Raw genomic sequence first — 13,470 nt, forward strand, 5'->3', positions numbered from 1 at the left:
ATTTTATTTTATTTTATTTTTGTTTTGTTTTTATTTCGGTTAACGTTGTTTTGAAACTCGCTACAATAAAACAATCTCATTTCTTCATAATACGTGAAAAGGTAGGAGAAGCTAGAACCAAATAACACATGTCATTGGACGTTCAACTTTATAATTTGTGATTCAAAATGAAAATGATCAGTCTTTGTTGAGAAGTATTTTGACTTTTAGTTTTGTGTATGTTGTCTTTGATCTAGCGTTGTTACATAGCCTTGTTTTTAAAAACGAACCAAAAAGGTTGCATGTTTTCCCAATTTTTTTTGTAAGGCTTTCAAAACGTAATGTCAGAAGTGGGATTCGAACCCACGCCTCCATTCGGAGACCAGAACGCCCTCAACCAACACTTCAACAGTGCAAGGTCGTGTAATACCTTGAGTCTGGCGCCTTAGACCGCTCGGCCATCCTGACATCTATTTCCAATTTGACGCTCAACGACATATTAACAATGTAATTCGACAAAATAAAATTGTTCTACATTTCATTCGATTGGTAGAGTTAAGACATCTAACAGACACATAAAAATTTGGTGTTATTTCTTGATGTGAAAAATTATAATTGGCTGAAAGCATTGAATTTTTGTCTTTTATTTACCATTCATATTGAAGATATTATTACTGCGCATGCACTGACCATCTAAAGTTATAAGTAATGCAATAGGCACAATATATCCCTTAGATCAGTGACTAACTTGTCAAATACAAGTCAAATTCAGGCATGGTATGATGACGTCACCCATGAAGGACCAATGACACCTGTTGGTACGATAACGTATGCGATAAATAGCTTGCAGAAACGAACTGGGGATATAGCTCAGTGGTAGAGCATTTCACTTTTTCACAAGGCAAGCCATTAGGGTTGTCTTTTAACAAAAGAAAAAAAGCATTCTGCAGATCGAGAGAACCAACATCAATTTGATCATGAACTTTTTCTAAAAATTTTCAGCAGGTCCGGCACAAAATGTAAAAGCAATGACACATATTGTTCAAGACTTTCAAATATACATATGCCGCTGTCATGTATTTAGAAAATTGAAGTGCTAATTGACATTTCTTTTCCAATACCTCTCTCTCTCTCTGTCTCTCCGTCTCTGTCTCTGTCTCTGTCTCTGTCTCTGTCTGTCTCTGTCTATGTCTCTCTCTCTCGCTCTCTCTCTCTCGCTCTCTCTCTCTCTCTCTCTCTCTCTCTCTCTCTCTCTGCCTGTCTCTGTCTCTGTCTCTGTCTCTGTCTCTGTCTCTCTCATTGGTAACTAATATGGTCATGGTAGTTTTTCCATTCAGCGATACTTTGTCAAAGGTGATTAAACTGCCTTTCACACTCCATTTTCGGGAACAAACAAAAATATTGCCATTGTCGCTTTGAATTTATTTTGGTTGTAATTAGCCAAGATAAAGCACTGCTACCTATAGAGTGACATATTTGGTTAACACATTACTTTAAAAAGACAGGGGAAGGGTCAAACAATACATCTACATACAATATGATTGTCATTGAGGTATTGAGATGAGTGTCTAAAAAATGTAAAACTGCACACGATCACAATTCTACTGTATTTAGCTGTATAAAAAGTGCTCAGCATCAACCTTAATTTGCCAACAATCAGCTTAAACCATCATTAATTATATGTTATGTGCAGTCTTCTGGTGAACGGTTCCTGTTTGAGCTGAAATTCAAGTGATCAAATACAGTATTCCACGAATTGGGGCATGTCGAAATGACGTCACAAAAACCCATTTGGTATCTCCTATGAGTATAATGTAATTAAGTCAGGTAGTCAGAATGGGGATATAGCTCAGTGGTAGAGCATTCGACTGCAGATCGAGAGGTCCCCGGTTCAAACCCGGGTGTCCCCTTATTTTGCGTACTTTTTAATGAAGGCCGATTCAGGTGACGCTTGAAGTTGGTCACATGATGAGAATTTGATGAACGTGACAGGGTCGGTTTGTATTGCAGCGTATTGCTTTAATTATGTGTACTGTTGACGTTTGTACACAAATGTTTGTCTTGTTCACCAAAATAATACGTCATGTAACTGTGCATCGTAATCATACAGATGTATGTTTGAGCCGTATTTTATTTTGTGTGTTTTATTTGCTGTCAATTAACATCACGTTTGTGTTTTGACCATACTTATGGGTATGGGTTTTTGTAAGAATATATCATACGTATACACCAACCGAATATTTCAACTTTTAAGATGTGAACACATTGGGACATATCTCAGTGGTAGAGCATTCCGAAAGGTCCCCGGTTCGAACCCGGATGTTTCCTTATTTTGTGAAAATTCTACTGACGGAAATATTTAGATATCAAGATATTCTCAAGTTGGTTAATGGACACTTGGTGGCGCTGTGAAGTAAAGGTTGGTATATCAATTATGTCTTCATTTGCAGGTTCAAATTTTGGAACTAGTTTAATTTGTAAACATCTGAAGATCTGTAAAACATGGACGAATCTGAAATCAAATATTAACCGTTAAATACACTAGACGTCAAAAACTGAAATTTCAGTTTAATAAGTAGGACAACTATTTATTTTATTTTATTTTTGTTTTCTTTTCTTTTCTACCACTGAGCTATATCCCCATTTCTGTTGTTGTGACCGTTAGTAACAGTCAGTATTACTGAAATTGCTGAAACGAGAATTTGTGCAAACCCGACAATTGCTGGGTGCATGGGACGAAATAGAAAATTGTATTTTGTTCTCTCGGTAAACTACTACCGGTGGTCTTAAGCACTGCAAAAAAATAAATGCGGTTTAAGTTATGCACACAAATTTTAAACTTCTTCTATCAAAATGAACTAAAATTAAAACGAAGCATTTTAACTGAAACATTCATATTGGAGACTGTGCTATTTCAACATTTAATTGCAAATAATTGACAGAAAAAGTAACATATCCTAAGGATAACACAAGTTTAGAAGAATAACTTTACAGTTTACAGTCTTCTGTTGAACGATTCCTGTTTTAGTTGAAATTCAAGTGATCAAATACAGTATTCCACGAGTTGGGGCATGTCGTAATGACGTCACACAAAAACCATACGTGGGTATAGTAATTACGCCTATGAGTATAATGTAATTAAACATGTAGTCAGAATGGGGATATAGCTCAGTGGTAGAGCATTCGACTGCAGATCGAGAGGTCCCCGGTTCAAACCCGGGTGTCCCCTTATTTTGCGTACTTTTTAATGAAGGCCGATTTAGGTGTAGCTTGAAGTTGGTCACATTTTGAGAATTTGCCGAACGTGACAGGGTCGGTTGTGTATTGCAGCGTATTACTTTATATAATTATGTGTTGACGTTTGTACACAAATGTTTGTCTTGTTCACCAAAATAATACGTCATATAACTATGCATCGTAATCATACAGATGTATGTTTGAGCCGTATTTTATTTTGTGTTGTTTATTTGCTGTCAATTAACATCACGTTTGTGTTTTGACCATACTTATGGGTATGAGTTTTTATAAGAATATATCATATGTATACATCAACCGAATATTTCAACTTTTAAGATGTGAACACATTGGGACATATCTCAGTGGTAGAGCATTCCGATATGTCCCTGGTTCGAACCCGGATGTCCCCTTAATAATTATTGACGAAATAACTACTGACGAAATATTTAGATATCAAGATATTCTCAATTTGGTTAATGGACACGTGGTGGCGCTGTGAAGTAAAGGTTGGTATATCAATTATGTCTTCATTTGCAGGTTCAAATTTTGGAACTAGTTTAATTTGTAAACATCTGAAGATCTGTAAAACATGGACGAATCTGAAATCAAATATTAACCGTAAAATACACTAGACGTCAAAAATTGAAATTTCAGTTTAATAAGTAGGCCAACTATTTATTTTATTTTATTTTATTTTTGTTTTGTTTTTATTTCGGTTAACGTTGTTTTGAAACTCGCTACAATAAAACAATCTCATTTCTTCATAATACGTGAAAAGGTAGGAGAAGCTAGAACCAAATAACACATGTCATTGGACGTTCAACTTTATAATTTGTGATTCAAAATGAAAATGATCAGTCTTTGTTGAGAAGTATTTTGACTTTTAGTTTTGTGTATGTTGTCTTTGATCTAGCGTTGTTACATAGCCTTGTTTTTAAAAACGAACCAAAAAGGTTGCATGTTTTCCCAATTTTTTTTGTAAGGCTTTCAAAACGTAATGTCAGAAGTGGGATTCGAACCCACGCCTCCATTCGGAGACCAGAACGCCCTCAACCAACACTTCAACAGTGCAAGGTCGTGTAATACCTTGAGTCTGGCGCCTTAGACCGCTCGGCCATCCTGACATCTATTTCCAATTTGACGCTCAACGACATATTAACAATGTAATTCGACAAAATAAAATTGTTCTACATTTCATTCGATTGGTAGAGTTAAGACATCTAACAGACACATAAAAATTTGGTGTTATTTCTTGATGTGAAAAATTATAATTGGCTGAAAGCATTGAATTTTTGTCTTTTATTTACCATTCATATTGAAGATATTATTACTGCGCATGCACTGACCATCTAAAGTTATAAGTAATGCAATAGGCACAATATATCCCTTAGATCAGTGACTAACTTGTCAAATACAAGTCAAATTCAGGCATGGTATGATGACGTCACCCATGAAGGACCAATGACACCTGTTGGTACGATAACGTATGCGATAAATAGCTTGCAGAAACGAACTGGGGATATAGCTCAGTGGTAGAGCATTTCACTTTTTCACAAGGCAAGCCATTAGGGTTGTCTTTTAACAAAAGAAAAAAAGCATTCTGCAGATCGAGAGAACCAACATCAATTTGATCATGAACTTTTTCTAAAAATTTTCAGCAGGTCCGGCACAAAATGTAAAAGCAATGACACATATTGTTCAAGACTTTCAAATATACATATGCCGCTGTCATGTATTTAGAAAATTGAAGTGCTAATTGACATTTCTTTTCCAATACCTCTCTCTCTCTCTGTCTCTCCGTCTCTGTCTCTGTCTCTGTCTCTGTCTCTGTCTGTCTCTGTCTATGTCTCTCTCTCTCGCTCTCTCTCTCTCGCTCTCTCTCTCTCTCTCTCTCTCTCTCTCTCTCTCTCTCTCTCTCTCTCTCTCTCTCTCTCTCTCTCTCTCTCTCTGCCTGTCTCTGTCTCTGTCTCTGTCTCTGTCTCTGTCTCTCTCATTGGTAACTAATATGGTCATGGTAGTTTTTCCATTCAGCGATACTTTGTCAAAGGTGATTAAACTGCCTTTCACACTCCATTTTCGGGAACAAACAAAAATATTGCCATTGTCGCTTTGAATTTATTTTGGTTGTAATTAGCCAAGATAAAGCACTGCTACCTATAGAGTGACATATTTGGTTAACATATTACTTTAAAAAGACAGGGGAAGGGTCAAACAATACATCTACATACATACAATATGATTGTCATTGAGGTATTGAGATGAGTGTCTAAAAAATGTAAAACTGCACACGATCACAATTCTACTGTATTTAGCTGTATAAAAAGTGCTCAGCATCAACCTTAATTTGCCAACAATCAGCTTAAACCATCATTAATTATATGTTATGTGCAGTCTTCTGGTGAACGGTTCCTGTTTGAGCTGAAATTCAAGTGATCAAATACAGTATTCCACGAATTGGGGCATGTCGAAATGACGTCACAAAAACCCATTTGGTATCTCCTATGAGTATAATGTAATTAAGTCAGGTAGTCAGAATGGGGATATAGCTCAGTGGTAGAGCATTCGACTGCAGATCGAGAGGTCCCCGGTTCAAACCCGGGTGTCCCCTTATTTTGCGTACTTTTTAATGAAGGCCGATTCAGGTGACGCTTGAAGTTGGTCACATGATGAGAATTTGATGAACGTGACAGGGTCGGTTTGTATTGCAGCGTATTGCTTTAATTATGTGTACTGTTGACGTTTGTACACAAATGTTTGTCTTGTTCACCAAAATAATACGTCATGTAACTGTGCATCGTAATCATACAGATGTATGTTTGAGCCGTATTTTATTTTGTGTGTTTTATTTGCTGTCAATTAACATCACGTTTGTGTTTTGACCATACTTATGGGTATGGGTTTTTGTAAGAATATATCATACGTATACACCAACCGAATATTTCAACTTTTAAGATGTGAACACATTGGGACATATCTCAGTGGTAGAGCATTCCGAAAGGTCCCCGGTTCGAACCCGGATGTTTCCTTATTTTGTGAAAATTCTACTGACGGAAATATTTAGATATCAAGATATTCTCAAGTTGGTTAATGGACACTTGGTGGCGCTGTGAAGTAAAGGTTGGTATATCAATTATGTCTTCATTTGCAGGTTCAAATTTTGGAACTAGTTTAATTTGTAAACATCTGAAGATCTGTAAAACATGGACGAATCTGAAATCAAATATTAACCGTTAAATACACTAGACGTCAAAAACTGAAATTTCAGTTTAATAAGTAGGACAACTATTTATTTTATTTTATTTTTGTTTTGTTTTCTTTTTATTTCGGTTATTTTTATTTTGAAACTTGTTAGAATAAATAATCTTTTTTCTTCATAATAAGTGAAAACGTAGGCGAAGCTAGAACCAAATAACATCACATGTCATTGGACGTTCAACTCTAACTCTAACTTTAACTCTAACTCCCTTCGAACCAGGGCCCTCTCGATATGCAGTCGAGTGCTCTTTTTTCTTTTATTAAAAGATAATCCCAATGGTTTGCCTTGTTGAAAAGGGAAATGCTCTACCACTGAGCTATATCCCCAGTTCGTTTCTGCAAGCTATTTATCGCATACGTTATCGTACCAACATGTGTCATTGGTCCGTCGTGGGTGACGTCACTGCGCCATGCCTGAAATTGACTTGTATTTGACAAGTTAGTCACTGATTTAAGGTATATATTTTGTCTAATGCATTATTTATAAGTTTAGATGGTCAGTGCATGCGCAGTAATATCTTCAATATGAATGGTAAATACAAAGGAAAAAATTGAATGCTTTCAGCCAATCATTTTATAATTTTTTTAATTGTTAATATGTCGGTGAGCAACAAATTGGTAACATATGTCAGGATGGCCGAGCGGTCTAAGGCGCCAGACTCAAGGTACTACAGGACCTTGCACTGTTGAAGTGTTGGTTGAGGGCGTTCTGGTCTCCGAATGGAGGCGTGGGTTCGAATCCCACTTCTGACATTACGTTTTGAAAGCCCTACAAACAAAATTGGGAAAACATGCAACATTTTTGGTTCGTTTTTTAAAAAAAAAATGCTTTTGTGTATAACAAACAACGCTAGATCAAAAACAGCACCATAACACACAAAACTAAAAGTCAAAATACTTCTCAACAAAAACTGATCATTTTCATTTTGAATCACAAATTATAGAGTTGAACGTCCAATGACGTGTTATTTGGTTCTAGTTTCGCCTACTTTTTCACTTATTGAGATTTTTTTTATTCTAGCGAGTTTCAAAACAACGTTAACCGAAATAAAAACAAAACAAAAGGGAAAAAAAACAAAACAAAAATAAAATAAAATAAGATAAAATAAATAGTTGGCCTACTCTTTAAACTAAAATTTCAGTTTTTGACGTCTAGTGTATTTAACGGTTAATATTTGATTTCAGATTTGTCCATGTTTTAAGCTTGCAGATCTTCAGAAATAGATTTACAAATTAAACTTGATGTATTGATGTTAATTATCATCGAATAAAACACACAAAATAAAATACGGCTCAAACATACATCTGTATGTTTACGATGCACAGTTGATGACGTATTAATTTGGTGAATAAGATAAACATGTGTGTACAAACGTCATCACATAATTAAAGCAACACGCTGTAATACAAACCGACCCTGTCATGTTTGTCAAATTCTCATCACGTGACCAACTTCAAGCTACACCTAAATCGGCCTTCGTTAAAATGTACGCAAAATAAGGGGACACCCGGGTTTGAACCGGGGACCTCTCGATCTGCAGTCGAATGCTCTACCACTGAGCTATATCCCCATTCTGACTACATGACATGTTTAATTACATTATACTCATAGGCGTTACCCACGTATGGTTTTTGTGTGACGTCATTACAACATGCCCTAACTCGCGGAATACTGTATTTGATCGCTTGATTTTCACCTCAAACTGGAATCGTTCACCAGAAGACTGTAAACTGTAAAGTTGTTCTAAACTTGTTTTATCCTTAGGTTATGTTACTTTTTCTGTCAATTATTTGTAATTTAAATGTTGAAATAGCACAGTCTCCAATATGAATGTTTCAGTTAAAATGCTTCGTTTTAATTTTAGTTCATTTTGATAGAACAAGTTTAAAACTTGCTTGTGTAACTTAACTGCATTTATTTTTTTGCAGTGCAAAACACCGGTCTTATGTACAAGTGAGAAAATAATAAAAAAATCATACAAAAATTTAGTTTACTGAGAGAACGAAATACGATTTTCTATTTCGTTCCATGCACCCAACAATTGTCGGGATTGCACAAAATCTCGTTTCAGCAATTTCAGTAATACTGACTGTTATCTTTAACGGTCACAGCAACACAAAGATGAGCTTTAAAAAAAATACTAACGAAACAAACATGTCACAGGTGGAAACTATTTCTCCGATGACTGGATTGGGAAGAGTAAATGAACTTATTTGAAACGAAAAACGAAGTTCAAAATGTATAAATGTCCAGTTACCGTACGAGTCGTTATGAGTTGATGTGAAAATGAAAATATGAAAGATAGAAACTTATGTGTAACTATTATCCAAATCAAGTAGTTTGCTCAGCGATTATAAAACTTAAATTTTATTTTTTTGTTCTCGAACAATATAAGATGTCAGGATGGCCGAGCGGTCTAAGGCGCCAGACTCAAGGTACTACAGGACCTTGCACTTCTGAAGTGTTCGTTGAGGGTGTTCTGGTCTCCGAATGGAGGCGTGGGTTCGAATCCCACTTCTGACATTCCTTTTGTTTAAACTTCAAAAGCCCGGCCCTTCAATTCTTTTTGCTTACCGAGAGATTATGTTACGTCACAGACTTGCTTTGTCTATGGCTATGGTGATATCTGTCTCTGGACAACTTTCTCAACAAAAACACCACACAGAAAATTTTGTTAGCACAAACCATGATTTCATATTTTCAAGATATTGCATCAGATAGCGGATGGAAATACCATTCCGTAGACTGAACAGGATATTAACGACGTTTTGGCTAAAAAGTGCACATTGACTGAGTTCAAAATACATGTACATATAAATGCACTCCTGTGTAACTTTGCAACATAAATACCGAAGAACACACTGCCGTCACGTGACACGATATTATCGACTTTCAAAGAAACCCAAAAGTAAGGGGACACCCGGGTTCGAACTGGGGACCTCTCGGTCTGCAGTCGAATGGTTTGCTAATTGTGGCATATGTCATCATTGTAACAGGAGTCAGTCACGTATTGGATATTGGTGACGTCATCATGTCTTAGTTTGACTTCTGCATTTGAAAAGTTAATCATGTCATACATTTAGACTGGTTTGACTTTTTAAAAATATACTATTTTCTCTCTTCAATTATTTGTTAAATCAATTACTTGATGACGTCATAATATCTTCAATATGAATGGTTAAAAGATAAAGTTTTTGTTCGTGTTGTCTTTTAAGACAAATTGAAAAAAAACAGTGATGAAATCTGTCACATTTCTCTGTAAATACCAAAAGTTCTAATATTTTCAGTAATTTCACCGATAATCACTATTATATTACACAATCATATCAATCAATCTGAAGTCGATCTTAGATTGGGAATTGTACAATGAGGAACAAAATTCCGAAAGTGTAAATCTCACAGTGAAAAATATTAGCACAAAATAAATAGCTCATTGGTTGAACAAAAGACTTCCATTGCAACTTTCTTTTTGATAGCTTACCATCTTGATGTCAGGATGGCCGAGCGGTCTAAGGCGCCAGACTCGAGGTACTACAGGACCTTGCACTTATGAAGTGCTAGTTGTAAGTTGAGGGTATTCTTGTCTCCAAAGTCCCCACTTCTGACATTATTGCATTAAAATGGAAATCGAATAGTTTCTTTTCCTATTCCAAAAGCTACATTTTGAAAGTCACGTGATCGATTCGGCCCGCCATAGAAAGCGTTCAAAATTACAACTTTGATTACATCCAATTCAGCATTTTTGTAATTGCGTCATCATATTATGACGTCACTGTCACGCACAACACTTAACTTAAAACTGAAATATTCGTCACTGAAAGCGTACAAAGAACTATTTAATCACTTTAATTATATAAGGGGATAATTAACTTATTATTGTCTTTTGCCCGTTTTGTTATACACAATAGAAGACTGGTTTATAAAATGAGTGCACGTAAAATTAATATGATTTCCTTCTTTAAGTATAAATTAAAGCAGAAAGTTATTTTTGAATATAATAGAAGCAAGATAACAGATGATTTATTCCTTTTTGAAACTGTGTTTGCCCAAAATAATGTAATAATAACAATGCATGATATGGAATTCACGTTTAATTTGTAAATACTATACAAGTACATACCTGTTGTATTGAATTTCAATCAGTATCTTCATGTTTAGGCATATTGATCCTGATGCCTGAGTACTATGTAGTATACCATGTTAAACTGTAGTAACTAGTTTAGTTCACAATTGTATTATCTGTAAAGAATATTGAAATGTATACCTTTTTTAACAGGGCAAGCCAGTGGGCCTGTCCTTTTAATAAAAGAAAAAAAAAAGAAAAAAAGCATTCGACTGCAGATCGAGAGGTCCCCGGTTCAAACCCGGGTGTCCCCTTATTTTGCGTACTTTTTAATGAAGGCCGATTCAGGTGACGCTTGAAATGTATACCTTTGGACGTTCAACTCTAACTCTAAGTTTAACTCTAACTCCATTCGAACCAAGGACCTCTCGATCTGCAGTCGAATGTTTGTTTTTTCTTTTATTAAAAGATAATCCCAGTGGTTTGCCTTGTTAAAAGGGGAAATGCTCTACCACTGAGCTATATCCCCAGTTCGTTTCTGCAAGCTATTTATCGCATACGTTATCGTACCAACATGTGTCATTGGTCCGTCGTGGGTGACGTCACTGCGCCATGCCTGAAATGACTTGTATTTGACAAGTTAGTCACTGATTTAAGGTATATATTTTGTCTAATGCATTATTTATAAGTTTAGATGGTCAGTGCATGCGCAGTAATAATATCTTCAATATGAATGGTAAATACAAAGGAAAAAATTGAATGATTTCAGCCAATCATTTTATGATTTTTCACCAAATGAAATGTAGAACAATTTTATTTTGTCGAATTGCATAATTGTTGATATGTCGGTGATCGACAAAGCGGTAACAGATGTCAGGATGGCCGAGCGGTCTAAGGCCACTTCTGACATTACATTTTGAAAGCCTTACAAATAAAATTGGGAAAACATGCAACCGTTTAAAAAAAATGCTTTTGTATATAACAACGCTAGATCAAAGACAGCACCATAACACACAGAAGTCAAAATATTTCTCAACAAAGACTGATCATTTTCATTTTGAAACACAAATTATAGAGTTGAACGTCCAATGATGTGTGTTATTTGATTCTAGCGTCGCCTACCGTTTCACTTATTGAGATTTTTTTTATTCTAGCGAGTTTCAAAACAACGTTAACCGAAATAAAAACAAAACAAAAAACAAAACAAAAATAAAATAAAATAAGATAAAATAAATAGTTGGCCTACTCTTTAAACTAAAATTTCAGTTTTTGACGTCTAGTGTATTTAACTGTTAATATTTGATTTCAGATTCGTCCATGTTTTAAGCTTGCAGATCTTCAGAAATAGATTTACAAATTAAACTTGATGTATTTATGTTAATTATCATCAAATAAAACACACAAAATAAAATACGGCTCAAACATACATCTGTATGTTTACGATGCACAGTTGATGACGTATTAATTTGGTGAATAAGATAAACATGTGTGTACAAACGTCATCACATAATTAAAGCAACACGCTGTAATACAAACCGACCCTGTCACGTTTGTCAAATTCTCATCACGTGACCAACTTCAAACTACACCTAAATCGGCCTTCATTATGTACGCAAAATAAGGGGACACCCGGGTTTGAACCGGGGACCTCTCGATCTGCAGTCGAATGCTCTACCACTGAGCTATATCCCCATTCTGACTACATGTTTGATTACATTATACTCATAGGCGTTACCCACGTATGGTTTTTGTGTGACGTCATTACAACATGCCCTAACTCGCGGAATACTGTATTTGATCGCTTGATTTTCACCTCAAACTGGAATCGTTCACCAGAAGACTGTAAACTGTAAAGTTGTTCTAAACTTGTTTTATCCTTAGGTTATGTTACTTTTTCTGTCAATTATTTGTAATTTAAATGTTGAAATAGCACAGTCTCCAATATGAATGTTTCAGTTAAAATGCTTCGTTTTAATTTCAGTTCATTTTGATAGAACAAGTTTAAAACTTGCTTGTGTAACTTAACTGCATTTATTTTTTTGCAGTGCAAAACACCGGTCTTATGTACAAGTGAGAAAATAATAAAAAAATCATACAAAAATTTAGTTTACTGAGAGAACGAAATACGATTTTCTATTTCGTTCCATGCACCCAACAATTGTCGGGATTGCACAAAATCTCGTTTCAGCAATTTCAGTAATACTGACTGTTATCTTTAACGGTCACAGCAACACAAAGATGAGCTTTAAAAAAATACTAACGAAACAAACATGTCACAGGTGGAAACTATTTCTCCGATGACTGGATTGGGAAGAGTAAATGAACTTATTTGAAACGAAAAACGAAGTTCAAAATGTATAAATGTCCAGTTACCGTACGAGTCGTTATGAGTTGATGTGAAAATGAAAATATGAAAGATAGAAACTTATGTGTAACTATTATCCAAATCAAGTAGTTTGCTCAGCGATTATAAAACTTAAATTTTATTTTTTTGTTCTCGAACAATATAAGATGTCAGGATGGCCGAGCGGTCTAAGGCGCCAGACTCAAGGTACTACAGGACCTTGCACTTCTGAAGTGTTCGTTGAGGGTGTTCTGGTCTCCGAATGGAGGCGTGGGTTCGAATCCCACTTCTGACATTCCTTTTGTTTAAACTTCAAAAGCCCGGCCCTTCAATTCTTTTTGCTTACCGAGAGATTATGTTACGTCACAGACTTGCTTTGTCTATGGCTATGGTGATATCTGTCTCTGGACAACTTTCTCAACAAAAACACCACACAGAAAATTTTGTTAGCACAAACCATGATTTCATATTTTCAAGATATTGCATCAGATAGCGGATGGAAATACCATTCCGTAGACTGAACAGGATATTAACGACGTTTTGGCTAAAAAGTGCACATTGACTGAGTTCAAAATACATGTACATATAAAT

The 13,470-nt window shown here is 35.5% G+C and overlaps 10 non-coding genes across 10 annotated transcripts; 6 read left to right on the forward strand and 4 right to left on the reverse strand.

Moving 5' to 3' along the window:
• Positions 1-321: 321 nt before the first annotated feature.
• Trnal-caa (transfer RNA leucine (anticodon CAA)) lies at positions 322-447 on the reverse strand. The gene is made up of 2 exons: positions 410-447; positions 322-367 (listed from the first exon to the last, which is right to left on the reverse strand). It is a non-coding gene; the product is annotated as a tRNA-Leu (tRNA).
• A 1,370-nt stretch (positions 448-1,817) lies between these two features.
• Trnac-gca (transfer RNA cysteine (anticodon GCA)) lies at positions 1,818-1,889 on the forward strand. The gene has a single exon. It is a non-coding gene; the product is annotated as a tRNA-Cys (tRNA).
• Positions 1,890-3,136: 1,247 nt separating this feature from the next.
• Positions 3,137-3,208, forward strand: Trnac-gca (transfer RNA cysteine (anticodon GCA)). Its single transcript has one exon. It is a non-coding gene; the product is annotated as a tRNA-Cys (tRNA).
• Positions 3,209-4,214: 1,006 nt separating this feature from the next.
• Positions 4,215-4,340, reverse strand: Trnal-caa (transfer RNA leucine (anticodon CAA)). The gene is made up of 2 exons: positions 4,303-4,340; positions 4,215-4,260 (listed from the first exon to the last, which is right to left on the reverse strand). It is a non-coding gene; the product is annotated as a tRNA-Leu (tRNA).
• A 1,412-nt stretch (positions 4,341-5,752) lies between these two features.
• Positions 5,753-5,824, forward strand: Trnac-gca (transfer RNA cysteine (anticodon GCA)). The gene has a single exon. It is a non-coding gene; the product is annotated as a tRNA-Cys (tRNA).
• Positions 5,825-7,098: 1,274 nt separating this feature from the next.
• On the forward strand, positions 7,099-7,224 carry Trnal-caa (transfer RNA leucine (anticodon CAA)). The gene is made up of 2 exons: positions 7,099-7,136; positions 7,179-7,224. It is a non-coding gene; the product is annotated as a tRNA-Leu (tRNA).
• A 746-nt stretch (positions 7,225-7,970) lies between these two features.
• Trnac-gca (transfer RNA cysteine (anticodon GCA)) lies at positions 7,971-8,042 on the reverse strand. Its single transcript has one exon. It is a non-coding gene; the product is annotated as a tRNA-Cys (tRNA).
• An 827-nt stretch (positions 8,043-8,869) lies between these two features.
• Trnal-caa (transfer RNA leucine (anticodon CAA)) lies at positions 8,870-8,995 on the forward strand. The gene is made up of 2 exons: positions 8,870-8,907; positions 8,950-8,995. It is a non-coding gene; the product is annotated as a tRNA-Leu (tRNA).
• A 3,160-nt stretch (positions 8,996-12,155) lies between these two features.
• Trnac-gca (transfer RNA cysteine (anticodon GCA)) lies at positions 12,156-12,227 on the reverse strand. Its single transcript has one exon. It is a non-coding gene; the product is annotated as a tRNA-Cys (tRNA).
• Positions 12,228-13,048: 821 nt separating this feature from the next.
• On the forward strand, positions 13,049-13,174 carry Trnal-caa (transfer RNA leucine (anticodon CAA)). The gene is made up of 2 exons: positions 13,049-13,086; positions 13,129-13,174. It is a non-coding gene; the product is annotated as a tRNA-Leu (tRNA).
• Positions 13,175-13,470: the final 296 nt, after the last annotated feature.

Source organism: Glandiceps talaboti, chromosome 7 (genome assembly GCF_964340395.1).
Source record: "Glandiceps talaboti chromosome 7, keGlaTala1.1, whole genome shotgun sequence".
NCBI classification, from domain to species: domain Eukaryota; kingdom Metazoa; phylum Hemichordata; class Enteropneusta; family Spengelidae; genus Glandiceps; species Glandiceps talaboti.